This window comes from Humulus lupulus, chromosome 3 (assembly GCF_963169125.1).
Source record: "Humulus lupulus chromosome 3, drHumLupu1.1, whole genome shotgun sequence".
NCBI classification, from domain to species: domain Eukaryota; kingdom Viridiplantae; phylum Streptophyta; class Magnoliopsida; order Rosales; family Cannabaceae; genus Humulus; species Humulus lupulus.
In genome coordinates, this window is record NC_084795.1 from 52,397,119 (window position 1) to 52,420,493 (window position 23,375).

The following is a 23,375-nucleotide window of genomic DNA, read 5'->3' on the forward strand; positions in this document are numbered from 1 at the left end:
AATCACGCTTTAATAAAGTAGCATTTAAAGAGATACAAACTCTTTTGTAATATTTTATTATTATTAAGTTGTTTCCTAAATGACTTCATGGAAAATTTTCAATTTATTCACATAACCACTTGTGAATCCCAACTTCTAAGTCTTTGATGTTGTGCAATCAAACATGTACAGAGTATAACAAGTGTTAAAATTATAGAAATAATAAAGACAATAATGATTACTCATTATAAATATAATCTTATCTATTATGATTATATTCTATTTCCAAAATACTAATTTTACTTAGCATTCCAATTGTATGTGAGTTGGGTTTGAAATCCAAGTTCACATGCAAATTACTTGAATTCCAAATTCGAGTTTAGACTTCCTTTTGATCAGATCAAACAAGTCTCTAAGTGACTTTACTATGAATGTTGCGTGAAAATTTCTAAGAATTTTCTTTGCATTCAATCATAGTTAAACATATCTAAAATAAATGTCAATCAATATTGACTTACTATTTATTATTTCTTTTAGCTTTGAACATTAAAAGGTTCAACATACATCTCTATGTATTAGCTAAACGATTATGTAATTTTTGAGCCTTTATTAGAGAAATGTCTTTTGGTTAACTCTAATCAATAGACTATATAAATAGGGAGAGAACCATTGAATGGTTGCAATAAAATACTGTCTTTTATTTGTTTTATGTGTTTAATTAATTACAAGCCAATCTAAAAAATAATTCACATATATGTTTCACTTAATTGTGGTTGGAATAAGATCTCTTATTAATTCTATGATTTGCACAATTGTGAATAATTCATAATTATCATTTATACTCATTGATGAAATAGGTGGAACAAGTGTATTTCAAAAAATAACAATTGAATTTATTATTCAAAAGAAATACTAAACTTGTTCACTCATCAAATAAGGGAATCTAAAAACATAGTTTCTAGAAAAAGAACTTATTAATTTCTTTCATAATTAAAATCAACTATTTCAAAATGACAAAAATTTAAATTATTTTAAACTAAACAAAATAAATTTCTAAACTAATCTTTTCTTTATTCAATTGTCTTCATCATTTCTTCTTCGCTTTGGTTTCAATGCAACCACTCTTTTCATCAAAATATTTCTGCACCCCAAAAAACAAGAACATATGAAAAATATTATTAGTGGCATAATTTTGAATCAAGCATTCAAAAATATTAAAGAAGAGTTTTTGAGTAAATCGAATTTACCCCGTGTAACATCCCAAATTTGATATTAAGGCTGAGTGCCTTGAATACAGTGTATGGAGGGGCCAAATGGGATTATATGAGCGAGTAATGGATTATATGCGTGATGATGTGTTATAAATGAATTGTGTGGTAATGTTATTAGACATGCATATTTGTGTGTATCAAGTATGCATGTGGGCTCATTTCTGTGAATAGGAGCGTGTTTGTAATGTTGGCCCGTTGAGGGCATAAATGTATATATGCATGTGTTATGAGTGAGACCCCAGTGTTATTGGGATATATTTGAGAAGTGTGGTCCGAGACGATCTTAGGGAGCGGATTAGCAGAATAGTCACAACAGGGTCAGGTACCCGACTCGGGGTGAGCCTAGGGGTATTTTGAGAACTTGGCATGTGTCTGGGATTTACTGGGTAACGGGTAATTATTTGGGTATGTTGGGAGTAAATGGGAATTGATAGGAACACTTGAGGAATTACGGGATGAGACAAATGACGAGATTTCCCTTGGTGGCAATAAAGGATTTAGGATAGACTCAGCTTAGGAACTAGGGTTCTGTATAAGGAACCAGAACTCAAAGAAATACACACACCTCTCAGCCTATCTCTCCTCTCTCTCTGCTCTCTCTTCCCCTCTCATTGAGCTTGGAAGCTTGATGAATTCTTGAGGTTCTAGTTGAGAAGTGAAGCTGGGAACTTGGGGAAAACTAGTTAAGGATATTGGGAATCTTGTCTAAGGTTAAATTCGTCACATAGGTAAGATTTAAAGCAAGTGTTCTAATTGATTACCCTATTTTTTTAGTGTTTTGGATTTTGGGACTTAGGTGATTGAGTTTGGATTGTGATGAGGTTTCGGTTCAGTTTCATTGGGTTTATGTATTGCTCTAAGTATAGTGAAAGTATTTTAGGACTCACTTTGGGCATTAGAATATGTTTGGATTGATCTGCAGGAGGTTTAGAAGTTTGAAAATGGTGGGATTTCTGGGTTCGTAGGCTCAAGCTGCGGCCCTGTTCTTCACGTGTCGCGTCCCGCTTGAACAAAAAGGCATGGGAGCCTCTGACTTTGCCCAAGCATCGCAACGCATGCTAAGGCGCGTCGTGGCCCATGTCCTTCAGCAGACACAGTCGTGCTCTCTGACTTGAGCGCGCTGTGGCCCTTATGGGCTGGGCCGCAGCTCAAATGGGAAATTTTAGCCAAATGAAGGTTTTAGGCTCGGGAACCCAAATGTTAAGGCTCGGGATGGACTCTACTACCCAGTTTAGTAAAATTCGAGGTCCCGGAGGCTAGTATGTTCTTCCAAAGGCTTTTAATTGATTTAGATCATGATGGATATTTATTAATACATTGTGACTAGGTCATACCGCTCAGGCTCAGGATTCGGAGTCGTGCTCGGGATCTCTTTGGATTGTCAGCTCGGGACATCGGGTGTAGCGTCTGGGAATTTTACTTAGCTAGATAACAGTAGTAGTAGTAGCTGTAGAATTTTAGTTTTCGTGAATATTGGTTCAAGCTGGGATTTAGTTAGAAACTCGTAGAAATAGTTATGAATTTTGTAAGTTTAACCTATGGTTTAGAAATATTAATTTTAACATAAGGTTTAATTAATATAGTTGGTCCTAATAATATTATTTATTATAACCTAAGGTTTAGATAGAATAATTAAGAGTGTGACACTGGTCACAAGCATGTTTATTAAGGATTTAAGTATTTTTGATGAATAGTTTAATTAAAAGAAAGATCTAGAAGCTCTAGAACCTTCCATCATCTGTTAGGATCACGTTTTACTTAGTCAAAGTAGTTTTAATCTATTTCAAATTATCCTGAAATGTGCAAAAACGTGTTTGAAAAATCAGCGTATGCCGATATATCGCAGTTATAGGGGTCGATATATCGCCTATGATTGATACAGAAAACACATTGACTTCACACGAACGAAACCACGGACCCTCGGTATCATGGTAGGGGCGATATATTGCCTACCCTAGGTGATATATCGGCTCCAATGACCAATTTTTGAATTTCGTAGAATTCTGAACTAGAAACAACCCTCAACAACCTTGACTCAATCCTGAATGTTTTTGACCGAGTTCTGGGCATTTGTTGAACAGATAATTAAAATTTATTAATTTTTTAATCATTTATTTATTCATTGAAATGGGAGTTAGTTTCACTCCTTGAACTCTATAAATAGGACCCTTCACACAAGCATTTTATTCATTATTCAAGCACAGTTCAGAGCCTCCAAGCTGCTAAGATTATTCCAGAGAGAAACGCTAGGGTTTTGGGGTTAAAGCTTTCAAATCTAAAGCTTTTATAAACACTTGGGAAGTAAGTTTTTTGTGTGATTTTGGCATTCGAGGTATAGATCGCGGTTCTAAGCTATCCAAGGTATTCATTATCTTCAGGTTTAGTTCACTATAGTTACTATTATTCTTTCATTATTCTTCAAATCCTAACTTGTGATAGTGACTTTTGGTTAGGTGTTCAATTCCTTTGAAACATAAGGTTTTCGGTAAGTTCCTATCTCGATGGTTTAGATCTTCTCTTCAACTTCATTTCTTTAGAAACTTATGGTTTCTTTATGTTTGGTTTTAGGAGTTCCCATCCCGCTCTTGTCTCCAATATTCCGTTTTTTGGTAAGGAAAATTAGGTAGTTTAGTATTATGACCTAGTTTATATTGTTTATGTTTGTATGACCTAACATTTCAAGTACAATAAAGGGGTAAGTGTGTCTGGACCTAAGGTGTCCAATGATGTATGGCAGACTATGTCCGGTAGGCTCGGTTGCCAAAACTTTATGATGGACCTAAGTGATGTCCGGTGTATGACGGACTTTTTTCTGAGGCTTAATTGCCACCCCTGTTTAAACACTTATCTTTTTATTATATCTGACTTGTTATTATGACCCATAGTTACGATTATGATTATGACTTATGCCCCATAGTTATGATTATGATTTATGATCTATGACTTATGGCCTATGATTTATGGTCTATGACTTATGACCTATGATTTATGATCTATGACTTATGATTTATGACTAAGACTTAGATTATGAGTTAAGATATGATTTGGGTTATGATATGATCTAGAGGTTTGAGTTTGTATGACTCTTGTGAATTTATGTTATGTTTGATTATATGACTAACTCTTGTTTGTATTTTCCTTACTGGACTTAGAAGCTCACTCCTTATGATGTTGTTATTTCAGGAAATTAAGTATAGAAAGGCCGGTGGCGAGTGTGGGACCTAAGAGCTTCGTGATGTACTCGTGGGGACCATATAGTCGAGGAAGATCAAGCGGGCCTAATTATTTATTTTTATTAAAGAAAGTTTATGTTAAATTTTTATTTAAATGTTGCATGTTAAAGACAAGTATTTTATTTTTGTGAAAACCATGGATCCATGTATGTAATTATTTTCAAGTTTTTATTCAACAAAAGAGCAATATTTATGACTTATGACCCAACATTGTGTTCTCGGTAATCTATGAGAAATTAGGGCGTTACACCAGGTAAGAGAATTGTTTGTGCCCGTAGAGTTATGTGGTGTATAGTGTTGTATGTGTTGTTTATAGTTGTTATGTCATACATGTGATTATGACTGATCAACAAGAGCCGGGATCGGCAAGAGCCGGCAGTGGCAAGAGCCGGGAACAGCAATGGGCCAAGATTGGCGTAAAGCATGCTGAATGCAGGCCATCAGGGTGAGACCCTGAAGGGTGATGTACACACCCGCTCAGCTAGGACCGCGAACGTGGTGCCTGATTGTGCACCTCAATTGGTGAAGGGCGCAGCGATGTTACTGTACTCTTGTGTTAGAGTATTGTTGTACTAGAGTACTACCATGTTAGTATACTACTGTGTTAGACTACTTCTTTGTTTTTGTGCTATTAGGTTGTTATGTCATTGTGTTATTGTACTGTGATACTGTTGTGTTGTTATGCACTTCAATAGGATCTGGTAACTGTTTGTTGTTTGGATTAAATATGTAATTGCTTAAATATATTATTGTATGTAGTGCTTGAAGTTCTCTTGCTGGGCCTCGGCTCACAAATGCTCTGTGGTGCAGGTAAGGGCAAGGAAAAGGTTTAACAACCATGAGTTGGAGGGCATGAGCGATGTGTACAAGTTTGGCCTACTTGGCTGCCACGACTTGGGTGTTTGAGGAGTGGTTATGGATGTTTGATTTTGTCGCCTAGGTCGACTATAAGTAACCTTTTGATTTGTAAATATGTTTTTAAACAGTATTTTGGGATCCCAATGTAACACTTTTATAATTTTAATGAATGACCGCCCCTTTTATACTTAATTTTCATTAACCAAGTCTTCATTTTTAAATTAACCACACTTTTGGTCTAATACCTCGATTAGCGAGCTAATGTCACATTTATAAATTACATGGTAACGACTCTAGGGTAGTAGGGTGTTACACTCCGTATTTAAAAAATTGAGCATGTGTTATTACACCATCCTTTATCATGGCCCACATCTCATATGCAGTTTCAATAACCATGTATCTTTCTTTAATGTCTCCATGCATGGTCGATAACATGCATTGACATGCCAGGTGATTCGATCTCATCCATTCACCATAATTTTCATGTTCATCAAAGCTAGATGAAAAACTTGGTTCCTTTGGTGGTAGATCATAGATCGCTCCATACAAGTTTTGTGTTCCAAAGACAATATGAATCCCATCATACCATCTTTTCATGTGGTTAAGATTAAATGGAGTCCTTTCCAAGAGTTTGTCAATGCGGTAGGTTTGATTTCCCAAGTTTTCAAGTACATGATCATGCGTAAGAGAATTAACGATTGTTGCTAGAAATAAATAAATAAATAAAATATAATGAATTAAAATATATAATAAATATCATATTTTATTTGGAAAAGTAAATATGATACTCAAATACAACATATAAAAACACATAAAAATATATTAATTCACGATAAATGAATTTGAAAAGTTAATGGACCGCCTTAGGGCAGGTCAGACTAACTCCAAATTAATTTTGAGACAAATCTTAATTTCATAAGTGAAAACTTAAAAACACATTTTTTTTCTTTTGACTTATGAACTACCGCTAGTTTGGTCAAGATGCACTAGTCGTGCTCAAAAGCCTAAATACACCTTTGGAGTGTAACCCATTATTTTCAATCAATGACTTAACTCAATAGTGTGCCTTAGGGTCAGTCAAACTTGAAATACAACACTAATTATATTCTCATAAGAGAAGTCAACCTTGAGATAAAATAAACATAATCGGAAGTCTTTCCTTAGGGAGGTTGCAAACAGAGGCAACATGAGTCACTTCCTATGCCTCTCAGCGTTCAACCAATAATGAAGATCATGGGATTTATTGTCATAACTCCATGTCCCACTCACTATATTTGAAAAAAAATTATTTTCAAAAAATCAATATTTTTTAATTTAGTTGTAAAAATAAGTTTAATTATTTTTACTAAATGATATTCTAATAATTACTAATCCAATTAAGCAAAAACAAAACAAAATTGTGCCCTTAATTCTAATTCTAATTTGGCTTTAACTAAGAGAATGTCATTTTTTATTTTAATAAAACATTTTTCATTCAAATAAAAAATTAAACAACTTTAATTTTGATTTACCATCTTAACTAATTAAGACTAAATTTATTATTATATGAATTAACAAATATAAACATATAACAAAAAATTATAGGACATTCCTAATAGCATGTTTCTACACGAATGTAATGCATGCTAGTTGCATACTGTGTGAGTATATGAATGGCATGTTATAATGCATGACAAAATTTTAAATAAAATAATCACATTCAAACAATTATAATAAATAAATAAAAGCAGGTATAGTAACTTTTGAGTATTTCTAGAAAAATTGCAAAAAATACATGCAAATGTAACCTAGACTAACTAAGGCTTGATTAAGAACACTTTGATCTTGAACTCTGAGATGTAGTCTTGTTGAGACAATGCCATCCTTTTCCATATCCATTTTGAATTATACAACTTTTTTTTTTAATTATTTTAAACAAAATTTTTAAATAATTAAACTTTGAATTTTAATACCCAAAAGTTTCTAAGGCCCAATTGAATTTGGGTAATTTAATTCAAAAAATAAAATTAAACAAATTAATTCAATAAATTAAAATTCAAGATAATTTTTATTTGGATATTTTAATTAAACCAATTTTAATTATGGAAGATAACAATTAAAACATTTTTAATTAAGGAAAATAATCAACATTATTTCAATTAAAGAAATTTTCAAATTAAAACTATTTTAATTCAATTTATAAATCATTTTTAATTAAATGAATAATTAAAAATATATTTATGGTAACAACACACTAGGTGTGTACCAATGGTGCGGCCGCAGCAGGTGGTTCGGCAGTGAGGCTCGGCTGGGTGCCGGAGGCTCGTGGCATGGGCGCCTGGGTGCACAGGGGCGCGGTGCCTGGCAGCAGGCACTGTGTGCGGCTAGCTGGGCAGCATGGTTGGGCGTCTCTGATTATGGTCTCAGAATTGCTAGAATTAAGAAGAAAAAGAAAGAGTTTTGTCTAACAAAAATTCTAAGAACTATTCTGAATTGTGTGTCTTTGTTGTGTTTTTCTCTTCTTCTTCTATATCATATATATATAGAGAGATTTATATTACCTTATTATTCTCAATAATAATAGTAATATAATAATAATAATAATATCATAATGATGATAGGATTTAATTTAGGTAAATATCTAACTTACCAAATTTGAAAAAACTATTTTGAAATTATTAATTAATTAAATAAATAAAATAAAAACAACACTGATACAATATCCGTGCAGTTGGTACTGGCATGGCACAGTCCTTGGACTATCTCATGCGTGTACTGCTATTCCCTTTTCACGGATATTGCATTTTTTATTTATTTAATTATTTAATTAAAATCAATCTTCCACAAAATAAGGTATGTATCTTTTTAAGGAAAAGATGACAACCATATTTCAAAATTTAACTCTTAAATTCAAAATTCAAAATTCAAATTGATGATCATCATTATTATCATCTTTTAAAATTAAATGAATCAAAAACTATTTTTGACTTACCAATTTTATTTTCTCCCACTCAAATAAAATAATTAATTTCAAAAATTAATTTATTTATTTATATATGAATTTCAAAATTTTATATATTTAAATTAATAAATATATTTTCAAAAATTAATAATTAATTCCAAATTAATTATTCAACATCAATTATCATATAATTGTATACTTGACCCGAATAATAAAATTCTTCTTAAATTCTCAAATTACAGTTATACCTTTGTATCAACTCTTACATTGATATGGTGTTGATAGAGCCACCCTGAGGACCTATGGACCTATAATATCAAGCTCCAATAAATATTAGATTATTAATCAAAGCTCTCAGAGTAAATAATCATATTTATTAATCTCGTGATTACTCCACTATAAATATGAGATTGAACTCTTGATAATAACATACATATATTTAGTGAGTACTTTATTAAAGAATAAAGTGTCAATTGATATAATCATTACATACAACATTAATCCTCTATTAATGGTTCATAATTAAAAGGGAATAAAATTATCGTTTTACCCTTTTAGCTATATCTTGTTCCTAGTGTACCATTGACTTTACTAGTGAAGGTTGTGTCACAACAAGTTTGTGACGTGAGCACTCACAACTTTTTCAGTTCCAAAAGCGAACCAAATATGGAACCATTATTCATTCTATAAGAAGGTATAGATTCCATATCTCTTAAACTATGTCCTCAGCCATATACACCATTGAGTCCCCAAAACAATTGTTCTTAGCCTGATCATTCTTACAAACATTAACGCATGAATCAAAGGATCAGATGACATATATAAGAGTTCATAGTAACCTCATGATAAAGATCATCGTGTATATGATCATCGTTTGATGTGTTTGATTAATACTATGAAACAGTGTTTAAACAAGTATTAACAAAGTACATCTGGCCTAGTTCTACATACTCTCAGCATGCAAAGTACCTCCACTAAAGTGTCCTACTACACTAGTATCTCAGATCTAGGTCACATGTATTCATAATGCTAGTGGACCGTACTAGCAGTAATTATTCCAAAGATTCCATAACTTTATTTTACTGCGAACTGTTTTGAGTTTATTATCTTAATCTCGATCCTCTAATACCAATATGAGATTAAGACCACATAGATAAACTTTGGAATTTTTTGATATTCACTTAATATTATCATATAATATCAGACATAGTCTATATATATATAATAATTCAATTCAATTATTTATTTCATTTAAAACATTTGTCAACTACAATTTCTTTAAGGGCACTATTCCCCACATTACAATCTATGAACAAGCTTTGGAAACGCTATGGAACTAAGAGATGATTCAGATTGACAAGTCAGTAGAAGTACACATTTGTAAAGGGACTACAACGTCGACTGGGAGGACAATAACAACCATGAGGTACTTTAATGGTTGAGCAGGAACTCATACATGATAGGATGGGGAGAAACTTCAATACAAGTGTAACGACCCAAATTCGCTAATAAGGCTTAAGGGCCTTGATTAGTGTGCCTGGAGGGCATAATGGGAATTATGTGTAACTTTGATGAGTAAAATGCATGATTATGATTTAAAGCATGTTATATGACTATTTGACTATCTAAGAAGCATGACTATGTGTATTAGTATGCATGTAGGCCCTGACTAGGTTAGAAGGGCATAATCGTAATTTTGGCCATTTTGGGCATAACTGTTTTAATATATGTGATAATTGTTGAGACCACATTATTATGTGGATATATCTGTGATCTGTGACTCGAGATGATCCTAGTGAGCAAAGTAGCGAAAAAGTCATGGCAAGGATTTATACTCGGCTCGGGGTGAGCGTAGGGGTATAAATGGGAATTTAGTGAGTATATTGGAGTCTATTTTAACATCGAGGAATATAGTTGGAGATTAGTTAGGTATCGGGAATTAAGCGAGAAATATTAGAGACACTTGAGGAGTTAGCGGGAAATATTAGAGACACTTGAGGAGTTAGCGGGAATTGGGTAAAATGACTAAAATGCCCTAAGTGGATTAAAGGGTTTCGACTTAATAGGGAGGGCATAACAGTCATTTGGCTTACAGGAGTTAAGTGTTACTAAGGCTTTATGTTAGTGGAGATTGTAGAAAGTAATAGAAGTCTGAAAAGAAAAGAAGGAAAAGAAAGAAAAAAGAAAGGGAGGAAACAGAGAGTTCCTAAGGTCGGTTTATGCTTTCTTCATCAATTTCTTGAGAAACTTTGGAGCAAAGCTCAGGAAGGAGAGCTGAGTTAGGTTGAGCATCAAGAATCCTAGGCTAGGCTTAGAGAATTGGCAGAGGTTTAGCAGGAACACCCTAACACTTGAAGTAAGGTTCTATAGTTTCTTCAGTTTCTGGTTTTGGTTTTTGAACTATGGTGCATAAGCTGAGTTTGATGGGAATTCAGGCCAAAAGTTGAGGGAGAGCAAGACAAAGGGGTGTAGAGGTTGTTTTGAAATCGAAACCCCATTAAAGGTATGAAATCTAAGCTTCTAACTCTGATGTTTTGACTGGTTTTGCTGAGTTTCTAAGCTTAGGGTCAGCTATGGTGAATTTTGGGATTAGAGATGCATGTGATTGGGTTTTGAGTATTTGGGGTGCTTGGGATGAGTGGAGTATGTTCATAAGGTTGTTTTTGAGTTTGGTAAAGTTTTGGAGAAGTTTTGGTTGAGTTTGGTTCGAGGAAATCGCAGGAAGGGAAATTTGGTGTTTGCCTGTCTGTGACTAGCGCTACAGCGCTAGCCTTTGGGCGCTATAGCGCTAGGCCATGCATGCTGAGGGGATTTTGCTTCTGTTTGTAGCACTGTAGCGCCCTCCTAAGAGCGCTGTAGCGCTGCCCTGCTTTCAGAAAGGGATTTTAGGGTTGTTTGCAAGGGTTTTTGACCAAGGGTTTGGGGTTTGATTCCACCACCTTGTTTGGTGGAACTAGGACTTCCGGGGGGCTGAGGATTGGCCCTGAGGCTAGGTTTTGGACTTGAGGATTGATGATAACTTTGGCCTATGGTTGTGTTTAGGTGAGCGCTAGGGCTCGAGGGGGATCGTGCTCAAGGAGTCGAGTGATCAAAGCTAGCAAATTGAAAGGTAAGAAAACTGCACCCGGTTATATGTTTGTAATGGGAGTAAGTGATCCTAATATTTGTATTGTGTCAATGATGGTATTATGCCATGGGACGTGTGATAGCAGCCTAAGGGTGCCGTACACAATATTTGCACACAGGGCGCGGCTTGGCCATTGGTAGCCGAGGACAGCTTAATATTCACTGAGCTCGGTTTAAGCGGGCCGGAGTCAGTGGGATAACGGAGGGAGCAGCCTGAGGGCGCTAGCCCTAGTTATCGCTTGTGAACTGATATATGATATGAGATGACATGTTTAGTATGTTGTATACTTGATTATACTGAATGATTATATGGTTGAGAATTTGTGATGCGATATGAGATATTGATTTGTCTGTTGATTGCTTATGCTCTGTTGTTATGTTTTCTTGCTGGGCCTTGGCTCACGGGTGCTACGTGGTGCAGGTAAAGGCAAGGGCAAGTTGGACCAATCCTGAGATGGAGAGCTGCGGGGTTGAATGTACATAGCTAGCTGTTCGATCACCATGGTCGAGGAGTGGATCACGAAAGAGATTGCCTAACTGTCTATTTTGCCTTAATATGGCTTGTTATTGTATCTAAACCTTATGACTTTTGTAAACGGTCTTTAAACCTAATATTTTTGGGATCCCGTGTATACAGGAAATATTTCTTTATGAAAATGCGACTTTTGAGACCAAAACATTTTAACCCTAGTTCCTCTATAGTTTCAGTAACACACTTTTAATTAAATGACTTGATTAGCAAGTCTAGTACTTTATAAACATACAGTGTAACGGTCTTGGCTATCTAGGGCGTTACAACAAGTCCTAATCTTGGAATTAAAAAGGTCTACGCAGTAAAAAGCGAGACGACCAAACAACTAAGAGAAAAGCAAGCATCTTTAGGAATTTAGCTCATTTATTTGGTATGGTCGAGTGACAAGCGAGAGTAAATGTCTATAAGGAAGTTAACTTAAGAAACAAAGGGACTAAACTAACATGGTGAATGCATCGATGAGAGTCTTTGCACTAGTGAAGCCAAAGACGGAACACAAGTCCATCATTAGCAGCAAAATGAGGGACCGAATAAGTTAGCTTTATGAGGTCTTAAGAAGGAACTTAATAATCTCAAATTAGGAGAGAATGGTACGATTCTTAAGAAGGTACAAAAGTTATTTACGTGGGAGACGATGGGTAAATATACAAAGATGGAGCAGACTAGACGAGGCGCACGAGAGGAGCAAACTAACTAAAGTAGAGTGTGACTACCAACGACCATAACATGATCAACTTGACAATTCAATGAATCTCTAATAATGAAGTTGCCACAGTTTCAGCTAACATGGTAGATGACTTGGAAGACTATTAGTAGAATATTGGCGTGCCAAGGCGGCATGCATCATCAAAAACATTTTAGGAGCTACAACTATGTGGAAGGGATCGAGATGGCTAATTAGATTCCATCAGAGACAAAGTCGACTTAAGAGCACCTTACTTGATGGAGCAAAGTACGAATAAGGGAGCAAAAAGGGCATGATTATTGAAGCACTGGACAATGGCATTCAGCAAATAAGGGGGTTGAATGGGGAATACAACAATTACAACTATTTGGGAGAAAGACAAGGCGACAAAAGTGTGCATGGATTACAAAAAGTTGAACGAGAAAAGTTGATAAGCAATAGTTCTTCCCAAGGGATGATGACTAGTATGTATGAATGTCTTAAGGGAACAACAAGGTGTCCTAGAGATTTCTTTGGGTTGAGAAATTATTAATCTACGATGTCGAAAAAAATACATTCTAACAAGTTTCTTATCAATATTTGGATAGTAGGGATTCAAAGTTTAGAATACTTGGACAAACACACCACTAGTTATCATGGAATTAATGAACAATATTTTAAAGGTATGCTTGATCAAGTTCATGACAATATTTGTTAAGGATATCTTGGAAATTTTAGGGTACTAGACGTGTATGACACTTATGAACAACTCGGGAAGTTGTGACTATATGTGGAAATGTCAAAGGATGGAGAATGACGAAACTAACTTGTAAATTATGGCAAATTGTTTTATGTCAAGGTATAAGGATACTTTGAGGATGATAATGCAAGACATACAAAGACACCACGTCATTCAAATATGTCAAGGATTTACATGAAGAATTGACTCATACGGTGGAGTATGATGATGAAATGATAAGGTTGTTTGGATTTTTTTAATTAAGCTATAAATGGATTGTCAAGAAGGTTTTCAAGACCTACAAAGGTGAGTAAAAGGCAATCACATAATTAAGATGCAGTTTGTTTCTTCTTATTAACGTGAAACAACATTTTGGATTATCATAAATCTAGGAGGAGGTATCCTTTATCAAATGAGTATTCTACGACTGTTAACGGATAATTGGAATTATACTTTACAAGGAGTGGTACGATAATGAATGTATTCACAGAACGTGTGGCTTGAAGTTGAGAGGATGTATACGTGAAAGTATCCTTACAAGAGGTATGACAGAATTGGACAATGGGAACAAGCCAGACGAGGAACCATAGGCTTTGAGGTCCTCATAAGGGTTGTTTAGCTTATCTCTATAGTAATCACTCAAGATGTGGTTTATGGGGAAATATGCACAAAGTATGTTGCATATGTTTAGTTGGTAATAAATGAAGTTTCATGAGGATATGCAATGAAAGGACAATGAGTAATCTAGATAAGCAAACTAAGTAATTGAGTAGCGAAGAAATGCAATCGATTGAAGAGTTTTGGAGAAAATTTTCTTGTAATAGGTAAGTGAATTTGTAAGAGCCATTTCTAGAATGGAGAAAAACTTTAAGGATGGATTGTGAAATAGACCTAAAGTGGCAAACTATTGGAAGTAAAAAGGGAGTGAGTGTTATAAGAACACTATCAAAGATTAAGTATTAAAGATCAAAATAGAGGGTGGAGTAACCCGCAAATTGTGAAGGTATGAATCAATTATCATAGGGTGTTGCTGTGACAATTATCACGGATATGTTAATATGTTTTTGAAGTTACAGAAGTAATAAAATTTTATGAGTTATAGAATGCCTGTAGGGGCTGATGAGTGGTTGTGATACTCAGGTAAAAGAAAAATCGTTGGATCAATAATGATGTGAATTTCGAGGACGAAATTACTTTTAAGAAGGGGATAGTTGTAATATTTGTCCAAGCATGTCATGGCATTTGGTAATTTGGCATGTGAAGGCAATTTGGTAATTTTACCCTTGAGGGGTATTTCTGTAATATGGTAAACCATTAGGGGTATCTTTGTAATTTTATGTGAATGCATGTTTATGTGTCTATTTGAATATGTTTATGATTTGAATAGGTTATGTGAGCAATTGTTGAAAGTATGTACGTTCATGAGTAACAACAATAATTCCTTCAAGTTATAAAAGCATAAGTGTCACAGAGTATGTAATTAAGGGTCTTGATATAATATAGAGGACTTTTGGGTCATAAGTTAATTAAGAAAATTGAAAACTATTAGTTTTATGTAAAATTACAAAAAAGACATTATCCTAATCCTGAGGGGGTTAGAATTAGGGGCAATCTAATCTTTTTATTTTATGGTGAAAATTGGCAAATTAAAATAATATTAGGTTAATCATATTGTTCAATTATCAGTCGTTCTATCGATCTAAGCAGAGGGACTCTGAAGTGGAAGCTTAAGAAGATTGGAGATCTAGGAATCCATTGGAAGGTAGTCTTGATTATTTTATAGAATTAGATTTGTTTTATCTATTGTTTTGGGAAATTGATCTTGAAATAACATTTAATTATTAGCATTGTTTTTGTAAGGTTCTGACTGAAATATGATGATAGAAGCATGTTATGACTATGGTTTTGGTATAGGTTGTCTAGAAGTTGAAGGTAAAAGTTAGGTTATTATTTTGAATTAATGCATGAGTTGACGAAGATTTATTGATTAAACATGTCTAAGAATGTTGGTTTTGCAATTCTAGAGATATTGTACATGAAATCTGGGTTAGGTGATGTTCAAGTTCGAGTTTATGGGAAAAATAAGGTTGAAATCGCAAGAAGCGATTTCTAAGAAATTGTCGAGCGCGACTGCGCCCAAGGCCAGCGCGACCGCGCTGCTAGTCCAGAAAGCTGAAACTTTTTGTGAGCGCGACCGCGCCCAAGCCTGGCGCGGCCGCGGTACTCACCCAGAAAGGGAAGTTTGGTTAGCTTGTTTTTTTGGGTTTTGATTTTTGTGTCTCTGATTAGGGGTTCTATGTAGAATGGTTTTGGGACTTTTGTGAGGACATTTTGAGTATAAATCAGCATTAGGAGGGGCATGAGTGCATTTATATCAGATTTTTGGTTTGATATGAAAATTAAGAATTTGGCATTCTATGTTGTGACTAGGGCTCGGTAAGGGAACTTGAAGGGAATGGAATTATTGTTGTTGCTTGGACCTGAGGTAAGAAGAGTGGACACATGCATGCAAGGTGTACTCTCGAAGTACTTAAGAATAGTTTCATTTATATGTCGTAAGTGTTATTATGTTTTAAGTATGCAAGTTATGTGTATTCGTGATATGTATGTGTATGTTGTATGTTTTGCGTGACATGCTTACGGTATGGTAATTTGCATGTTTACGTTACGATAAATTGCATGCTTATGATATGTTAAAATGCATGCTTACGTTTTAGTGCTCAGTTGCACACTTGACCAAAATAGTACTGGTCTACGGCTGGAGTGATTCTAGTATGGTATGATATGTTATTCTAGTTACATTATTGATATGATTTTATTGGATTGTGAATATGTTATGTTGCAGTTACATCTTGATTTATGGATAGATGGTGTATGATTAGTATTGCTATGAATATAATATATTTGTTATGTTGTTTTAGTAAGGGTTGGAGGGTTGTGTCCTACACAGCTCTTCTTACTGGGCGTTAGCTCACGGGTACTGTAATGCCCCAAAAATTCCTAATGCGGTTTAATGGCTGGATTAGTAGGCCGGGAGGGCCATAATTGTTTAATTATGTCATTAAATGATGATATGCATGTTTATGTGAATTATATTATAATATGATGTTAAATGCATGCATGTGGGTCCACATTTCATTACAGGGGTGTTTTGGTAATTTGGCCCGTTGAGGGTGTAATTGTATAATTGTATGCATGTCGGTGACATATTGTTGAGACCACATTATAATGTGGATTTGTTCGAGCTATTCGGCATGTGACGATCTTTGAATATTAATTAGTGGTTTAGTCATAACAGGTTTAAGTTCGGGGCTCGGGGTGAGTCTCGGGTTGATGTTAATGATTAGAGCATTGCCGGGAATTAAAGGGTAATAGGATATGAATTATTGGTGTTTGAGAATATCGAGAATAGCGGGAATTGGAGAGCGTTAATTATGATTAACGAAATAGGTGGAAATGTCAATTTTGCCCTTGGGAGCCTTTAGAAATCCTTATTTGACCTAGGGGTATTTTGATATTTTCACCCCTAGGATAGTATTAAGCCATTGAAGGCTGTAGAAGGGAGAGAAAACAGAGCAATTTTAAACACTTCTCCCGTACCTGTTTTTCTTCATTTTCTCTTTGGATTTTTTAGCCTAACTTGAGGATCCAAGCTTGGGAAGTAAGTCTTGAGAGCTTGGGAGTGTGTTCCACCATTGAAGAGCATCATAGTCTGAGCTTGAGGTAAGTTTCTAGCCATTAAATTTCGTGGTTTGCTCTGTTTTAGCTTTGGTTTTTCAGTTGAGATTTCTAGGTTGGATGATTGGTTTTGTTGGGAGTTTTTGGCTAGGGTTCTTGTGGCTGTGATGCTTAGGGCATGTGGGGATGGTTTCTGGGTTCATTTGGCACCAAAAATGAGGTTTGGAAGCATTGGAATCGAGTTGGAATTGAAGGAGTCGAAGGAAGAGGTTTCAGGGGAGGTTCTGGCTGGGTGTAGCGCTACAGAGCCCACCAGGGGGTGCTATAGCGCTACCCAGTGCTCTGTTGGGCGGTTTGGGGTTCTGAGAATAGCGCTGGGGTGCTAGTGAGCAGCGCTGTAGCGCTACTCTATTCCTTCATAATCTCGTTTTGAGTGTTTTTAAGGGTTTTTGGCTCGGGGTTTCAATCCTTAAGGCCCGGGATCGAATCTACTCACCATGTGGGTACGTTTCGAGGTCCCGAGAGTGGGGTTAGGTCAAGACCCTTTCATTGTTGATTTTCATTAATGGAGGTTATAATTGGTTATGATTAGGTAACCACTAAGGAATCAAAAGGTCTATCATTCTCAGGAGTCGTTCTTGTTCTATTTCTCACTCGAACCAGAGGTAAGAAAACTACACCCTGTGTATATGACATGCGTGGTTGTTGTTGAGGCATGTTGGTTACTAAGTGTGGGCATTGATTGCATATTAAATGCTAGCAGAGTTTGTTTACTTGTGTATGGCACTAATTATTCAGAATCGGCACTGGTCGCGTATTACTGACCTGAGAGTCAGAAACGACATAAGCATTGTAAACGCAGGGCCGATAAAAGATTGGATCTAATCGATATCAGCGTTGAATGACTCTAGAGCATTAATGCTGGACCGACCCTAAGGTCGATGAAACTCATAAGCGCTTGTCTAGTCTATGACTAGTTACCCAGAGCCAGGGCCAAAGGCCTAGGTGACAGCTTGTCACATGGCTAGGGAGTGGAATCCCATGGTTATGACTCTATGGTCATGAGGTAGGTTATGTTGGTGACTAGTCATCAACCACCTATCCTGTTTAAGCTAGTGAAAGGATCACTTATTTGTAAATCCCCGGTGACCCTATTGCACATGGCTGATGAGAACGGAACCCACTTTAGTGACTTTTCCAATTGTCACTCATCTGTTTTGGACTGAAAGTCCTGAATGATTATTATGATCATTGTTGATATTATATTCATGATATATTGTGTTTTCTTGCTGGGTTTTGGCTCATGGGTGCTATGTGGTGCAGGTAAAGGGAAAGAAAAGCTCACCCAGCCTTAAGTGGAGAGCCTAGGTGGTGTTGTGTACATATGCGACCGCTTGACCACCACGGCCAAGGAGTTCTTAGAGGAACTAGGGGGTTCACCCTATTTTTGCCGCTTAGGTCGACGGGTTGTAAATTTGAAACAGTAATGACCATTTTGAGTTGTAAATAACTTGTAATGATTTTATGGGCCCATGAACAGTTTTATGCGTTAAATAAAGTAGATCATTTCCTTTTGATTGGTTTTCCACCTTAGCCTATTAATAACACTAGAGTAACCAAAGGACTCGGGTAGCGAGTTAAATTTCCGATTCACCGTAATTGTTCTGGGGTAACCAGGGCATTACAACTTGGTATCAGAGCGTGCCAAGGTTAGGGTTCCTGTAGACTGGCTGGGCATGTACACACATCACTAAAGTCAAGCTCAACTCATGGTTTGGTAACTATTTATGTTGTTATATGTATAACTGCTTAAATATAGTATAAATGCTTTACTTGTATGCATGAGACACCATGTTAAACCTGTGCCCTGAATATTACATCTTCAACAACCATGTGCTAAATAATACTGAAATTGTTGGAACATACTTATTAGTATTGTTGATTGTGAATTATTATGTGATGCATGCTGAGTGCTAAATGTTATTGTTATCCCAAAAATTTGAAAAGAATGACGTGGCAGTAAAATTGACACATGGCATGAGTTAGTGGGGTGATCTGGCTTAATAATGGCCCAATACATCAGATAAGGAATTGGACAGATAGTCAAGCCAAATACGCCCGATCGAAGAGAATATTTGGACTGGGGGTTGCTTGGCTCAGACCTCGGTTTGAAGACCCTTATAATTAAATTGGAGCCAAGTCCAAGAAGTTGAAAAGGAGGATTGAAGTTTGGTTCAAAGTATAAAAGCAATAGGTTCGATCGGACCTAAGCTTAGGGGACCTCTTGTTAAGCTTGGTTCGAATGAGTTCAAAGGGAATGACCAAGGCTCAAGTTTTACTCAAGGGGAAAGCCACATAATGGCCGATCGGATATGATGTGGAAGAGGTACACTTGGGCTTGAATGAGGTGAGGAGGAGAAGTATACCTCGGACCACTTTGGTCCGAGGAGAAGGAAGTTGTGTCCGATCGGACATGATGCTTTTGGGTACCTTGGACCATTTTGGTCCAAGGAGATGACTATGCTTGATCGAGCTTTGGTTGAAAAGGAGTGGACTATGTCCGATCGAACATGCTCATAGGAGGTACCTTGGGTCGTTTGGGTCCAAGGTGGTGATATGTAAAAGAGTCCAAGGTCCGATCAGACCTTGGTTGAATAAAGGAAGACTCGGACCATGTTGGTCCGAGGAGAAGAAGGATGTGTCTGATCGGACATGGTGCTTGTGGAGTACCTTGGACCATTTTGGTCCAAGGAGATATAAGTGGTGGCTCAGACCACCTTGGTCCGAAGAGAAAGGACCAAGGTCCGATCGGACCTTGGTTGAACGAAGAAAGCTCGGACCATTTAGGTCCGAGGAGAGGGGCATTGTGCCCGATCGAACAAGACGCCTGAGGGAGTGCCTTGAACCATCTTGCTCCAAGGAGATGGCAAGAAAGATGGCTCGGACCACCTTGTCCGAGGAGGAAAGTGCAAGGTCCGATCGGACCTTGACTGAAGGAGTCAAATAGGGTGGTTTGAACCACCTTAAGCCAAAGAAGACAACCATTGTGTCCGACCGGACACAATGAAGGAGTATACCTCGAATGTGCCCGAGGTAAGAAGCAAAGTAAGTACCCTCGGATGACCTTAGTCCGAGGAGAGCCAAATGTACCTGACCTTTGGTCCGAGGAGAGCCATGCACATACCACCTTTGACCTACGTAAAGCTTGAAGAGTAGTCAACATGCATGAGAGACTACGTCAAATTGCCCGAAACTACTTCAGTGAGAATTGGTCCAAGCATCCGGGAATCACTCAATCCTCGCTTGAATTTAGGGATCAGTTATATTTTAAACATTTATTTTGTAATATAAATATTAGGTAAATAATGAAATATCCCTATCTAACGGGGATATCAGTTGAGAATCCCAGTCTATAAATAGAGAGTTGGGAGGATCGTCAAAGGACTTTTGGAAAAATCAAGAGTTAACTTGTGTTCTAGAGAGAGAAAGTGTTTTCCAGAGAGAACCCCTTTTTGTATTCTGGAATATTTTACACTGAAGAAACTCAGTTGACACGGTTCATCTGATCTTGAGTGTGAATAGATAATAAAATCTCTAAGTGGATTGGGTTATTACCGATCATCGGGGCTGAACCACTATAAAATCTCGTGTTATTTACTTTCATTGAAAAAACTGTCTGTTGTCGTTTATAATTCTCTTGAAGGTTTGTCGTAGTTGACGTTCTTACGTCGTTGGCTAAATTCACAGTCAACATTTTGGTGCTTTCATTGAGAGCCTGAAGAGAAGACAGACAGTCCCTGAAGCATTATGGCGCCTAAGAACACCACCGCGGCCTCCAAGAGGGTGAGCACCTCCAGAGAGCATACTAGATCGGAGAATCCCAGCGTTCAAGATCGTGAGAATGAGCCTAGAGTTGTACTCGAGGATGCAGTTCCAGAAGTAGAGGAGCTCCAGGAGACTATGAGCGCATTCCAGGAGGAGCTAGCTCAGTTCAATGCTAGGCAGGAGGCCTTTGCTGAGGAAATGGCCAAGCAGAGGCGAGAGATGGACGCTAGGAGCGAGGAGATTCGTCGACAGCAGGAGGAGGCCGACAGGCGACATCGCGAAGCTGTGCTTGCTCTGGAGGCAGCTACGCAATTGACCCGAGCCAATGCTCAAGCTGCACCTGGGGTAATACCCACCCCAGAAGCAAGGACCACAGAGGCTGGTCATAAGAAAGCTGATAGACCAGGCAGGGGTAGTGGTAACCCACTTGGTCATGAGGAGGAGGGAGTACGATCGCGCACTGCCTCTACCCAAAGGGGGAATTCTAAGACCCCCTCAAGGAGCCACAGATCAGAGACTTCCAGGTCAGGAAGTCATAAGTCTGGCAGTAAGAAAACACCTTCTGAGTAGGGGCACAACAAAGCTCCTCGTGGCAAGGAAACTTCACACTTCAAAGACGGACATGGGCGTGATGAAGGTGACAGTTACCACACCAACCAGTCGAAGGAGAAGAATAATAACCGAGGAGGAGGAGATGATCAACCTGATCAAACGGGGAAGCCACCACGGCATCCCAACCAGCGTAATGGCAAGGAGCACGCTCCACCTAGTAGGCCCTCCGAAAAGACTCGAAGTACGGTGTTCGACCGGTTGGGAAAGAACACTGCTCAGAAGGACCTAAGGGACGTCATTGATGACAGAAGGAGGACCGCTACGGTCGAAGGGCCGGAGCCAATCCGTCCTACCAGTCGAGTAGAAATACTCGACGTGGACACGCCGGATAGGAGTGCCCGACCAAGCGGTCCCGAAGGTGCATCCCCAGCAGTGGCCCCAGCCATCCAAGCCCAGCTTGATGCTTTGACGGCGGCAGTACAAAGTTTGTCAAAACAACCAGTTATTGATCCAGTAGACCACAAAAGTGGTAGCCCTTTTTGTGCTAGAATAAGAGCAGCCCAACCACCAAGGAAATACAAAGCACCGGTATTGCCAGTTTATACAGAAAAGGCAGACCCGGTGAGACACGTTGGAAAGTTCGAAGATCGGATGGAGCTGCTTGGGGTGAGTGATGACTACCGCTGCAGAGTCTTCCCCACCACCTTGTCAGACACTGCCCAGGAGTGGTACTGGAAGTTCAAGCCCGACTCCATCACCTCTTGGGAGAGCTTTAGGAAGGAGTTCTGCAGGCAGTTCAGTACTGCCCGAACCCCTCCTGTTTATGCCAACCACTTGGTGGATATTAGGCAGGGTAAGGATGAGTCTCTCAAGAACTACATTCAAAGGTTTATGAGAGAAGCCAATCGGGCTACCGCTGTTGGAGATGAAGGGAAGATGGTTGCAATCTCCTCGGGTACTATTTATCGAAGTCCTTTGTGGGACAGCATTCACCGCTATCCGATTTCAACTTTACAACAGTTTTTGGACCGGGCAGATAAGTACATGAAGTTGGATGATGCCATTGAGAAAGGAGAGAACGGGTTGAACAACCCAAGCGGATCAGAAGATACTCCAAAGGATAGCGGAAATGATCAAGGCGGTAGTAAGAAACGTGGGAATAACGGGTCTGACCGCCGCAGTGAGAAAAAAGCTAAGTCTGGGTCGAATGACAAACCTACGAAGTATGAACCTCGATTCACCAACTACACCACTCTTTCGGCAACCCGAGCGGAGATCTATCTAGCCAGCCATGAGGAGGTCCCTTACCGAAGACCCCCTCCAATCAAAAAGGAAATGAGTAAGAGGGATAAGAACAAGTTCTGTCGTTTCCATGGAGACTATGGTCACGACACGAATGAGTGTAATCACCTTAAGGATGAGATAGAGTTTCTCCTCCGGTCGGGGAAACTAAAAAAGTATAAGGCAGAGAAGACCCAAGGGGAGGGAAGCAACAATAATCCTGGGTTCAAGCGGCAACGGTCCCCACCTTTGCAACCTGAACCTGTGGACTTCACATTAGATACAATATGTGGGGGACCACATCTTGCTGGTGATAGCAACAAGGCAAGGGAGAGATATGCTCGCACCCTTCGTCATGAGTTGGAGGCAGCGTCCACATCCGAGGTTATGACGGTGGAGGAGAGACCATCAAAGAACCCAAGGTATGAAAGTGAGTCCCTCACTTTCACTGAGGAGGATGCTAAACACGTGAGGTATCCTCACAATGACCCTCTTGTAGTGACAGTTCAAATAGCTAACATGAAGGTGAAAAGATGTCTGGTTGATACGGGAAGCTCCGTAAACATCATTTATAAGTCCTCCTTCGAAAAAATGAAGCTATCCATCAATGACTTGAAGCCATGTTCTCACGTCATTTATGGGTTTACTGGAGAGGGACTATCACCAGCTGGGACAATAAAGTTACCAGTCACCACG